The sequence below is a fragment of the Lissotriton vulgaris genome, chromosome 6 (assembly GCF_964263255.1).
Source record: "Lissotriton vulgaris chromosome 6, aLisVul1.2, whole genome shotgun sequence".
Lineage (NCBI taxonomy): Eukaryota > Metazoa > Chordata > Amphibia > Caudata > Salamandridae > Lissotriton > Lissotriton vulgaris.
Genome location: NC_141694.1, coordinates 1426335746 through 1426349404, shown reverse-complemented (window position 1 = coordinate 1426349404; position 13659 = coordinate 1426335746).

Genomic DNA, 13659 nt, shown 5'->3' with positions numbered 1-13659 from the left:
GTTTTCATATCTGGGTCCAACCCTGTGGAACACATTGCCCATTCAAATACGCAAAGAGGAAAACTACAGGAACTTTAGAAAAAGCGTAAAGACCTGGTTGTTTGACATATAAGTACCCTTGGATTTTCTCTCTATCTAGCTGGGCTCGTGATCCGATTTTTCGGCGCCGGGAAACCCTTTGTGGGTAGCTGTGCGCCTTACAAATGCTATAAAATAAATAAATAAATAAAAATAGAATCAGTCCTGATGAAGGCATACTAGAAAAAGCCGAAACGCCGCGTCGACCTTTTGATTCTGTGACCTTTTTATTGTATTTTAATAACATTGTGATGATCATGTACATTGTGTAATGGTTTTAATGTATTCTTTTTTATAAACATTGTATTGTGTAATAAAACTTGTATTTTGTTACCGAACCAAAGTAGTGATATGTTCTTAATCAGAAAAAAACGTTTGTTTGTTTAATAATTTGTTGAATAAATTGTCCATTTTTGTTGCAAGGAAATACGTAAGATTAGTTATAGACAACATAACCAACTCCTTGTAGTTTTGTCATTTCCCCTGAAAATTCTATCTTGATAACACTGATACAATCTTCTACCACAAGGAAATATATACATATATGTTCATTGTCTCACAAATAAGTGTGTAGCTTTTGCCTTCTTCATGGAAAACATGCCCCTCTAGAAAATGATAAATGACCCTAGGGTGTTAAAGGGGATACCCATTAGTCCTACACTAAAACAAGGCATCATCTAAACTGCCCAACGAACCCGGACGTTTGTTTCTCTTTCCTAAATGTTTCCCCACCGTCCTCTACAAAGCTAGAGTTGGGGTCCTCCTATTTGTTTATACAAGGCTGCAATCTTTGCCACCCCCTGAGGGCTGCTATGGCCTTCCTTTTACCCATTGCGGTCAATAAATCATCCCAAATGTTCTCACCATAGCCAATCATGAAAACTGGGGCACTAAATCCCTCTCCCGCAGACAGCCGAAACATTTCCTTTTTATTTATTGGCCTTGGTGCGCTGTTCTCTTTGCAATGAAAATGAAACTGAAACTTAGTGTCAGTTTTATTGTTTCAGTGCTCGTGTACCAAAACACTTGGGAGAGGTATCATTGGAAAGGGGAGAATCTCCTCTTTCCAAAGGTACCCTTCCCTAGTTGAACCCTGCCTGGGGATCGCCCCAGGAGGGTGATCCCCAAGCAGGGATCTACCAACTAGCCACCAGGAACGTGGGAGAGGCCCCTTGGGCAAGGGCCTTCCCTTCCCCCTTATAAATTGGGTACAGACAGTGTTTTAACCCACCTGGGGGGCAGATTGAGGACTACTACACCGAGAAACCAGGGAGTTATTTTATGGGCAAGTGGTGGGGGCAGCCCACAATGGGCATGAAAATGCTCCTACCCTCCCCCAAAGAAAACAAAAGACTTTCTGCCCTCCCAGAAGGCAGATGAGGGCAATAGCCCCTCATCTGGCTAAAAGTCCACTAGGCACAAGAGAATTTTTATTTATATACGTAGGGTGGGGGCTGCCCAGAATGGGCATGTCAATGGCCCCACCCCCAATAATATACTACAGTCGTTCTGCCCCCTCATTAGGCGGATGGGGCAGTAGCCCACAATCTGCCCCCTGGGGGGAAGAAAGAGACCGAGACGCAAAGGATTTTTTTTGTAGGTCAGGGGTGGAGTCTGGACAGAATGGGCATGCAAATGCCCCACAATACCCCCCCCCAAAGAAAACAAAAGACTTTCTGCCCCCCAGGAGGCAGATGGTGGCAATAACCCATGATCTGCCCCAAGGGGCAGAAAGCTCACTAAGCAACAGGGATTCTTTTTATATACGTTGGGGTGGGGCGTGGAAAAAGTAATTTTTCAGGTAATTTTGAGGTTTGCCGTGGATTCCGAGTAGGAAAACATTGGGGGATCTGCATAAGCCATACCTCACTGGACTCCACAGGGTGTCTAGTTTTCAGAAATGTTTGGGTTTTGTAGGATTCCGAGATGTTTGCGAGCCCGGGGCCAGAAACCCAGGTGCCCCCAATGCAAAACCAGGTTGTTTTCTGATAGGAAATTTTGATGTCTCCACAATATGTTTTGGGTCTTTGCCTGTCGCGTGTACTTGACCCACCCATATGAACGAGGTACCATTTTTATCTGGAGAATTTGGAGAATCTGGGGTGGATGGAGGTTGTATTGTATTGTATTGTATTGTATGACGTTTTTGTAGAGCGCGTGGTTACCAGGAGGCATCCTAGCGCTGGGATAGAGTAATACTCTGGGGGCGAGGGGAGAGGAGATCATTTAGGAAAGAGGTTTGTGGACCAATGCAGATTCCAGAAATTTCCATCACCGAAGTGTGAGGAAAATGTGTTTTGTTCTGAAAAAGTTTGAGGTTTGTAGGGAATTATGGGTAACAGAACCTGGTGAGAGCCGCACAAGTAACCCTATCATGGATTTCGCAGGGTGTCTATTTTAAAAAAATGTATAGGTTTGCTAGGTTTCTCTAGGTACCAGCAGAGCTAGGATTCATAATCTACAACTAGGCACTTTGCAAAAAAAGGGTAAGTTTTCACGGTAAAAATGCAGTGTGTCCATGTTGCATTTTGGGCAGTTTCCTGTTGCGGCCTCTAAGCCTAACCACACAAGTGAGGTACCATTTTTATCAGAAGACTTTGGGGAATGTGCAGTGGGTGGAATTTTGTGGATCCTTGAAGATTCCAGAACTTTCCATCATAGAAACTTGAGAAAAGAATGTTTTTTGTTTGAGGTTTAAAAGGGATTCTGGGTAACAGAACTTGGTGAGAGCCACACAAGTCACCCCATCCTGGAGTCCCCTGGGTGTCTAGTTTTCACAAATGTATAGGTTTGCTAGGTTTCCCCAGGTGCCATCAGGGGTAGGGTTATAAAAACTACAGCTAGGCACTTTGCAAAAAGGGGTCAGTTTTCAATGTAAAAATGTGGTACCATTTATTTCGGAAAGCGTTGGAGAACATGGGGTGCGTGGAACTTTGTGTATTTATGCAGATTCCAGAAAGTTCCATCACAGAAAATTGAGGATAATGTATTTGTTTTTTTACAAATTTTGAGGTTTGCAGGGGATTCTGGGTAGCATAACCTGGTGAGAACCACACAAGTCACCCCATCTTGGATTTCCCTGGGTGTCTAGTTTATCGGTCGCGGGGGGGCGGGGGCGCGGCTCACCTGCGCGGGTGACAGAACCGTTCCGTCACGGCTCGCGGGTGAGCTGTGCTTGTGACAGAAACGTTCCGTCACGGCCCGCCCGCTTAATGAAATGCGCCGCGCAGGCACGGCGAGCGGGCCGTGACAGAACTGTTCCGTCAAGAGCACAGCTCACCCGCGAGCCGTGACGGAACGGTTCCGTCAATAGCGTCGAACCGGTTAAACATATATAGGGTTGCAAGGTTTCCCTAGTTGCTGGCAGAGCTAGGGTTCAGAATCTACAGCTAGGCACTTTGCAAAAAAGGGTACATTTTCACTGTAAAATGTGGTGTGTCCACATTGCCTTTTGGTACAAAAAGGGGTGGTGATGGACGGAGCATCTGAACCAATCAAACACTCACACCCAGTCAATAGATCTTGGTTTAATCCATCACCGTTCTTTAGCCCACTCTGCCACCCCAGTTCAGAAATCGCCATATGCAAATCAGTCTGACCCTGTGCCTCATGGGAACAGTCCAGCCCGAACTGCCTTTTGGGCAGTTTCCTGTTGCGGACACTAGGCCTACCCACACAAGTGAGGTGCCATTTTTATCGGAAGACATGAAGGAATTTGGGGTGGGTGGAATTGTGTGGATCCACGAGGATTCCAGAACTTTCTTTCACAGAAATGTGAGGAAAATGTGTTTTTTTACAAGGTTTGAGGGTTGAAAGGGATTCTGGGTAACAGAACCTGGTAAGAGCCACACAAGTCAGTTCATCCTGGATTTCCCTGGATGTCTAGTTTTTACAAATGTATAGGTTTGCTAGGTTTCCCTAGGTGCCAGCAGAGCTAGGATCTAAAAAACTACAGCTAGGTATTTGCAAAAACAGGTCAGTTTTCACTGTAAAAATGTAGTTTGTCCATGTTGTGTTTTGGCCCGTTTTGTGAAGCGGTCATTAGGCCTACCCACACAAGTGAGGTACCATTTTTAAGGAAAAGACTTTGAGGAATGTCCGGTGGGTGGAATTTGGTGGATCCATGAAGATTACAGAACTTTCCATCACGGAAATATGAGGAAAATGTGGGGCTTTTTTGCAAACTTTGAGGTTTGAAAGCGATTCTGGGTAACAGAACCTCTTGAGAGCCATACAAGTCACCCCATCCTGGATTCCCTTGTGTGTCTAGTTTTAAAAATGTTAAGGTTTCCTAGGTTTCCCTGGATGCCGGCAAAGCTAGGGTTCAAAATTTACAGCTAGGCACTTTGCAAAGAAAGGGTCAGTTTTCACTGTAAAATGTAATATGACCACGTTGCATTTTGGGCCGTTACCTTTCGCGGGCACTAGACCTACCCACACAAGTGAAGTTCCAATTTTATCTGGAGCCTTAGGAGAACACATAACAGTAGAGTAACTGTTGTTACCTATTGACTTTCAATACATTTTTGCCTTCCAAATTTGAGACAATGTGCAAAAAAGAAATCACTTTGAAAAATGTCCTATAATTCACATGCTAGTATGGATATCCACATTTTCGGAGATGTGCAAATAGCTACTGTTATAAACTCTATATTTTGTTCCCATTTCAGAAATACATAGGTGTCTTTCATACCCATTTTTACTATTTATATTTTCTCAAATGAATTGCTCTGTACCCGATACACAATAATAAACCATTGAAAGGTGCTGCTCAGTTATTTGCTCTGAGTTCCTCTGTTTCTTGGTGAACCTACAAGTCTTATAAATTCCCACAACCAAATGGGGCCAGCGGATGTAACAGTATATTGCTTTCAAAAACATGTTATACTTACAAGAAGTTACAGGTAAAAATGTTGGCACTAATGGCTGTTTTTTAACTCATTTTTAATTTTCCCTTTTTCAACTGTTAGTTTCTATAAGAAAACCTTGAAGGATATACACAAATGACTCCTTGCTGCATTTAGAATTTTGTACACATCTTAGAAATGTATAGCTCCCTAGGATCCTTTATTGCTTTCATACCCATTTTTACCATTAACTAGAAGGAGATTGAAAGCCCAAAAATAGCAAAAACAGGCTATGTCTTAATAAAATGCCAAAACTGTGTAACAATTTTTTTTTTCTGACAGTCTGTTAGTCCCTGAAAGCTGGGAATACTTAATTTCAGCACCATAAACCCTTTGTTGATACCATTTGCCGGGAAAAAAATGGACGCTTTCATCTGCAGCACTTTTTTCCTATTTTTCAACCAAAAAAATTAACTTTTTCTGTATTTTGGCTAATTTCTCGGGCCCCTCCAAGGAAATCAACAAACCCTGTGTACCTTTAAAATCCCCATAATGTTAGTAGAAAAAAATAAAATTTGGCATGGATACCTTATGTGGTCAAAAGTTACAAACGCCTAACGGCAAACCACCCCAAATAGCCCAAAAAAGGCTTAGCACAGGAGGGAAAGGGCAGAGCAGCTAATGGGTTAAACATCATTGTGGATGTTTTTAGTTTATTAGGGTGTAGAATTTACCCTTGTCTATGTGTGGTATAGGCCCTTAGTGGCATTTTAATGAGCCTCCTGCGCTGTCGGAGCGCCACTTTTTGTGATGCTCCAGTGGTGCAAACTACATAATCCTAACTATGAAGTAACGCAAGCATACTTTTCATGGCTTTGAATGGCTACATGTACATGGAGTAAGGCATTGCAGCGCAAATAACTGTGTTGCCTTACTCTGCGCTAGGAAGGTGTTCATGGGGCATTGCTGTGGGTTTTCCCAAGTAACACCCACAGATGTTGAGCTTTCCCAGATTTTCAAAACCATATAAACCTAGAGATGCACTGCAACCTTATGCCTCCACAAAAGAAAAATAACTTTATTTCTCCTCATTTTTCCTCCTTTCATGCATGCTGCAGTACTGAAAGAGGAAAAAGCCTCTTATGACCTTGTTTTTTTGAGGAAGGGGACCCTTTCTGCACAAAAACAACCCTGCCAAAAACAGAGGCACATTTGGAACAAGTGATAAGGTGTCTGCATTGGCGCTAGACTGCAGTATTGGCACTAGTGCAAGGGGAAATGAGAGGAATGCACCATATTGGATAAATACTGTGCATTCCTGCCCTTTCACTTTGATGTAGGGCAGTGCAGCGAGGTGACTTTCTGCGCGGCCTTAAGCCAAAACCTCATAAATAAGGCGCTGATTTGTTGCAGTTTGTTAACATTCATTTGTAGTCATGGTCTTAAAAATGTGACAAAAAGAAAAGTGACAATCGAAAGATAATATTGGCCTTACTTTAGAGGTCAGCATGTGGGCCACTCAAACACACATGTCATAGTTAAAGTGCCCCAACACAAGGTCAAATGTCACCAAAATTGTTTGCAGTGTTTAGGGAACATGAAGAATGCCAGTCTGTCCACAGCACCATGTAATGGTTGGCATTCTGCCCGCATGTTTTTCACTTTTAAAAGACAGATCCTAAAATGGATGTCCTAACAGAAGAGATCCAGTGACACTTTGGCTTTTGGTGCTCTGGTAAGATGTTTCCAACAGTGGACACAGTTTGCATTGCTCTTGCACAATGCAGGGTGGTGCAAGAGTTACGCAAACTTAAAGTCATATTTTTAACCCCTTCCATGCGGCCGCGATTCCCCTGGTGTGCTGTAAACAACACGAACAGGGGCGGGCCGTGACGAACCCCAGCCGTCATCAGCACACGAGCACCGTAGTGCATGACGGCTGGGGTTCGTCATCAGCATGGAAGGGGTTAAAGCCAGACAAAGCCACTGTGCGTGACTTTTAAAGGCTTAAACAATCCGGAGAAAATCCCTGTTTTTCATTACTCTGCGCAAAGGAGTCCTTTCATGGCCGTTGTGTGAGTGCTCCAGCACAACTCTAATGGTTCTTTACGCATTCCAAGATTTACCAAACCTGGTAAACCTGGGAATGCACCAAAAAGATAAGCCTCCCCGGGTGATTGTAACAAGGAGAAATATCTTTATTTCTCCTCGTTTTTTCCTTTTTCTATATGTGCTGCATTCTGCACACATAGAAATAGAAAAAAGAATCTCAGGATTGTTTTTGTGCAGGAAGTTGCCCTTTCCTTCACAAAAACAATCACCATGGTGAAAGGGTGTCTGCCTTGGTGCTATGGCTGCTAAAATGGCGCCAGCGCAAGAGAAAAGGACAGGAGTGTGGGATATTGGATAAATATGGCACATTTCCGCCCTTTCCCTGTGACGCATGACAGATCCGCAAGGTGACTTGCACTGCCATGGGCCACAAGGTCATAACTATGAACATTAGCGTCCTTCCTCCCTTCCGAATAAGGAAGCGGAAGCATGAGGAGGGCATATGGAGCACACCTATTGTAACTGGCTACTACGACTCTGCTTTTTGTTAACCAATTTATTTGGGTCCACATCCAACATTTTTTCACCATTTGTAGTGCATATATTTGGTGGTATCCGTGCTCGACAGGGCCAAATGTGAAACCTGTACAACAATAAACATTTGTAGTCCTTTTTTCTTTTTCCAAACATAGCACACTGGGGATTGATGGCAAATGAACAGAAGCATCTAAAATCCAGTGCAAACTCGCAGAAACTGTGCATATACTTATTCACTCAAGGCCCGATTCACAAAGGGACTTAAGAATCACTAAGTTGCGAATGCCGAGTCTCCTCCCTTGGGGCAGATTCTTGGCTCTTGTGGCGCAATCACTGTACTGCAGTGCTCAGTGTGTAGATCCCACCAAAAGTCTGGAGACTCCGCTCCTAGTGTGGAGACTCTGCACTCCTAAACAGCCGCTGCAGGTAAGAGCCATGGGGCGGTGGTGGTCATCTCTCGAAATTCACCCCCAGGCGGCCCCACTGTCCCACCGCTCTTACCTGCTTGTTATGTTGCTTATATTGTATGCCTATAAAACTCGTGGTCAGGTTCTAGTTAGAATGTACATGACGCTAGTTAGAATGTATGCTCTTGCATCTTTTGTGTTGGAGGTTCAGTTATACTGGAGCAGTCTTTCATTGCAGCTGCTCCCTGGCACTCACGTGTATTAAATGACTTTGCTTAAATAAAGTAATGCTTCTAACTACAGCTTTGGACCATCTTTACAATTGGCGACGTTGGATTTGGACCCATATTTATATTTGACTATCTTTTTATTGAATTTTGAGAAAATATGGAATTGCACTTGGATTACCATTTTATTTTCGAAAAGAAGGAAATATGTTTATCGGAACATCGGCATCTCGTTAAGAAAGTTGCAGAGATTTTGGAGCTCCAATTTAACATACCTCACGGTAAGACCTTGATCTATTGCGAGCACGGTGTCAGTTAAGTCTCCCGTCGGCTGCATCTTTCGAGCAGCGGTGGAGATTCGGCACGGGCTGTGCGCGAGGGGAGATCTTACGGAAGTGTTCCACTCAGAATGCCGGAAAGGATCAGAGGGCGTGAAGTAAGTACGCAAGGTCACGTAGCGTGACCTTACGCAGCGGCCATTTTGGATTTTGCTTTAGGAATTCACCTGAGCAGCACGAAGTTAGGAGAAAGCATCTTTTAAACTCTAGAGTTGCTTACTGTATATCAATACATTTTTAACGGTGATTAAAGAAATCGAGCAATCTGGAAGAAATACAGGTGAGATTGTCAGGGAGTATTATTAATTTACAAATAAAAGGTCAATTGAAGAACGTATCGTAAATTCATTGAAGGAAGACTATAATTATATGGAAAAAGGAGACAGTAGTAAAAGTAAGGAGTGTGAGATGGCGCAACAAAATTTTACTATAAGCGCTCCTGAGCCATTTTGGGCTACTGGTACCCAGCCGGGTATTAAATGGATTGAAATGGAAGGAATACTTTAATAACTATATTGAAGCAATTGACGAAGGGAAGAAGATGAAGCCAGAACAAAAGAAAATAATTTTATTACATTCTTTGGGGTCAATTGGATTAAAAACTCATTCACGTATGAGCAAAATTGAGGATTCAAATTTGGATATTTTTGAAAATTGTATTAAAGATATGGACAGATACTTTGCACCGAAAGTATGTATTGGGGTGACTAGACATAAGTTCTTTCAAAGAAAACAGACGAAGCAAGAAACAATTGATGAATGGATTGATGACTTGAAGAAATTAGCTATCGATTTTAATTTTAGAGATTTGCACGACGAGTTGATACGGGATCAATTAGTTATGAATAACAATAATTCTACTTTACAAGATCGTCTGTGGGTGAATGGTGAATGCCGTCCATTACGGCAGAGTTATCTGTATGTCTTTCTTTTCTTCGGCAAAGGAAGGGGCATTATCGTGACTTAGTCTCTCCATTCTCTCTTTTTCCTTTTTTCACCCAGATACAGCTAGATATTCCCTACCGGCCGACCAGAGACGGCAGTTTTAAAGTATTTCTTTTATCCAGTCCACCATTTTAAATAAAGGGCATTCTTACGTTTGCTATCTACTGGTAAGAATATGAATTTACAACCACTTCACCTAAGCTAATGTTACCATATATTCAGGAACGTTTTTTATGCCATAATGTACATCGAATTTAATTAGGCTATTTTCTGTTTTCATATTTGCACTTCTTAGCAACGCAAGAGATCTGAGCTTTTTCCGTCTTACCGGGTAGCTGACATTAACAGGATTGGACTATTTCCGCGTCCCGCGTATGTTAAAGCAAGAGCGCAACCTGTCCATCTTTACTGAGCTTTTCCGGTAAGAATCGCAAACCACATTACGAATTCCGCGCTCTTATTGAGCATGATATGTAAATCTATCCTTTTGTTTGGGCTTCATCAAAAACTATACCTATCTAGAAACCGTTAAATTCCAGCCATGTGGTGAACCAAATAAAGACGATTATGATACGAGAGTCATAAAATACCCAGGTCTCACTCAATGATGCCGCTCCCCATAAAAACTACCAGCCCCTTCTATCTTGATTTTTTATTATATAAATACCCCTCAGCAGTAACCCACCACATTTAGTCAGGTATGGCATTTCATGCTCATACCAATACAAGTAAAAAAAGTTTTTTATCATTATTTAGTTGATTTGTTTCTTATTTCACAGATATTAATGTTTGATGAACCACATGCCAGATAGACACATCCTCTATCTCTTCTACATACATAGAAGTTTTTCCAATATGAAAAGCCAGTAACAACTTATTTTGGTAAGCTTTCAAATAACTAATCATGTTAGAATTCTTAGTCATGGGCATTAAGCCTCAAAGCATCTGTGATTATGTCACCTAGGATTCTAATAGATCATTTCCGCTTGATATACAGACAGTGGTTTCTCTGACCATAGAATATGGCCTACCAACAAGATGATATCAATCTTTAACCTTCCCTGTCTGAGGAGTAGACGCAATAACAATCTTTTCTGCCAATATATATTTATTATCGTTTTTCTATCATGTCTGTACAGCCACCGCATTATATTCATTACTGACAGCTTTCTTCACCTTTTCTTTTCAATAGAAATCCATATTTTTAATCCAAGGATTTTGATTTAGAAAGGAAGAATTAAATATGCTTTTCATATTCAACATCCTGAGGTATTGGTAAGTCAGCAGTAATACTATGATTGGGGGCCCCTGTACCGGTACACTCAGGAATCAATCCCCATTTTTGTCTTAGAAAATAATTATCAGCAGCAACATTGTCTACTCCAATCTGTCGCTGAACTATTCATATCACTACTCATTTAAACAAACAATCATCAGAGCTCCTAACATAGACCTTAATAAGATTTTTTGAGAAAAAGTCATGTTGAAATCAGTAGATACTTGTGTATATTTGTGCCCCATACACTCGTGTTGCTATTATATGTCCTGAGACATTCATAGTTTTCTCCCCCAGTTTTACCACTGCTCAAAATATAACTATGCTAGTTTGTTCCTTATACAGCGATATTCCTTCTTGCTGTATAAGTAGGGAGTTATTGTGATCTTGACACCGTATTAATTTTGCAATTTGTAATTATGGATTAAGAATGTATTTGCCCTCTCTTTTTAAATAAAATAATTTGCTCTGTTTTTTTCTCATATACTTAATATGTTTTTCAGATATTACCGTGGCTCCTGAAGAAGGCGTTCCGAAAAACGCTGAAACGCGCGTCGAACAATATAAATTGTTTGCCACTACTAGATGTTATGTCACATGTAATTTGTATGGATTATATTTTGTTTTGAGTTATTTTGTTGTTTACATAATAGGTTTTATATTGTGTACTTATATTGTTTTTAACCATGAATATTTGCTAATATATTAAATGAAACCTACCTTTTTTAATTATCTAGTTTGGTGTCTTACTTACGATTTCTCCCTTGTTATATGTTGATAATATGCCAATTTGTTTACACTGGTGAATGGCGATGCGCCATTAGATGATGTATTAGCCATAATGAGAAAAGCAGAAATGTCTGGTAGATGTTCCTTAGTTGTGAAAGAAACAGAACAAGAGAAAGCTTCATTGGAAATTTGTAAAATTCAACCACCAAGCCAATCACAGACTAAGTATCAGCAAAATTGTTAAGGAAAAGGGATGAGTCAGCCTACAAGATACCAAATTAAAGAGACAAAAAGGGAAGAAAGAAGATGCTACTGTTGCGACAGTAAAGAACACTTGGCTTTCAGTAGGACTTGTCCTGCTTTGAGAAAGAAATGTGGGATCTGTGGGCTTATGGGACATTTTAGAAGAAATAATGTTAAGTGTATTTGGGATGAGGAAGAGGAATTTGAGGAGCAGGAGGGAGAAAGGATTGAATGTATTAAAAATGTGAGAGGCAATTATGTAATTAATATATCGGAAAAGTCACCCTTATGTAACATCTCTTTGGGTGGTGTTGTAGTAGAAGTGTATGCAGACTCGGGTTCTCCCTACACAATCGTCAATAAGGAGGTTTGGAGGAAAAGTTTTGTAGGGAAAATTGGAAATCAATTAAATGCATCAGATATTTGCCCTGTTAGTTATACAGGCAATAGAATTGAAATGCTGGGTTGTAGGTGGCTTACCTTCTTATTCAAGGGAAGGAGCACAAGAGGTAAATTGTACGTGTGTAAGGTGGGACCATCGGTGCTGGGGTGGTTTGATCAGAAAAATTTGAACATCATTTTAGACCCGAATAGTGTTTAAAAAGTTTTGGTAATGGATGAAGAGAGTAAGTTGAGTGACGTATTGTGTAAATAATTTCCAGGAGTGTTTGGAGAAACGCTTGGGAGATTGAAAGGCTTCAAACACAAAATACTACTTAAAGCTAATGCTGAACCAAAAGTGCACAAAGCAAGACCCATCCCTATGTTAATTAGAGAAGAAGTAAAGAAGGAAATACAAGGCCTACTAGCTAAAGGGATCATAGAAGAGGTTGAGGCTTCTGAATGGATTAGTCCTATTGTAGTTGCACGAAAACCGAACGGCAAGATTCGTCTATGTATAGACTTACGCCATTTAAATAATAATATAATTGTAGAGAAATTTCCGTTGCCAAAGATCAACGAAATGGTGTCTTCATTAAAAGTTGCTACTTGGTTCTTGACTATAGATCTCTCTGCCGCATATCACCAGGTGGAATTAGAGCCTGAATCTAGATGTCTCACGGCTTTTATCACACCTTTCGGCTGCTATCAGTTTAAAAGAATGCCGTTTGGGCTGGCGTCAGCTGCGGCTGTTTTTCAGCGGTTGATGTACAGATTACTAGGAAGTGTGGATATGATCTCATTTTTCCAAGATGACATTTTGGTAGCTGCAAAGAACCAGGCTGAACATGATTCAAAGTTAAGACAAGTTTTAAAGGTGTTAGAAAAAGCAGGACTAACTGTGGAATTGTCTAAGTGTAAGTTCAGTCAAAGGAGTGTATCTAATTTGGGTCACATCATTAGTGAGGAAGGGATCAGACTGAAACCAGCATTGATTGAGAATATTGTAAGTTCAGGGGCACCAAGTACAAAAGAAGAAGTTAGGGCATTTCTTGGAATGGCTAAATATTGTGCGAAGTTTGTGAGCAATTTTGCATCTAAAGTATTTAATATTCGGAATTTACTCAAGTAGAACGTAAAGTTTGAGTGGACAAAAAGTTGTCAGGATGATTTTGAACATATCAAAAAAGATTTACAGAATGTTAATGCACTAGCAAGTATTGATCCGAAAATTGATTGTTTATTTACAACGGATGCGAGTAATAAGGGCCTGGGGGCAGTATTATCCCAAAAAGATGGAAAAGGAAAGGAGAATATTATTTTATTTGCCCCACAAGCACTTTCCCCTGCTGAAGGGAGATACCCCATTATTGAAAGGGAGGCATTGGCGTGTGCATGGGCGTTGGAACACTTTAGAGCTTTTGTGTGGGGCAAACCAGTAGTCATTCACACAGACCATCAATCAATCAATCATAACATTTGTATAGCGCACTACTCACCGGGCAGGGTCTCAAGGCGCTAGGGGGAAGGGGTCCGCTATTGCTCGAACAGCCAGGTCTTGAGTTGTCTCCTGAAATCGAGATGGTCCTGGGTCAGCCG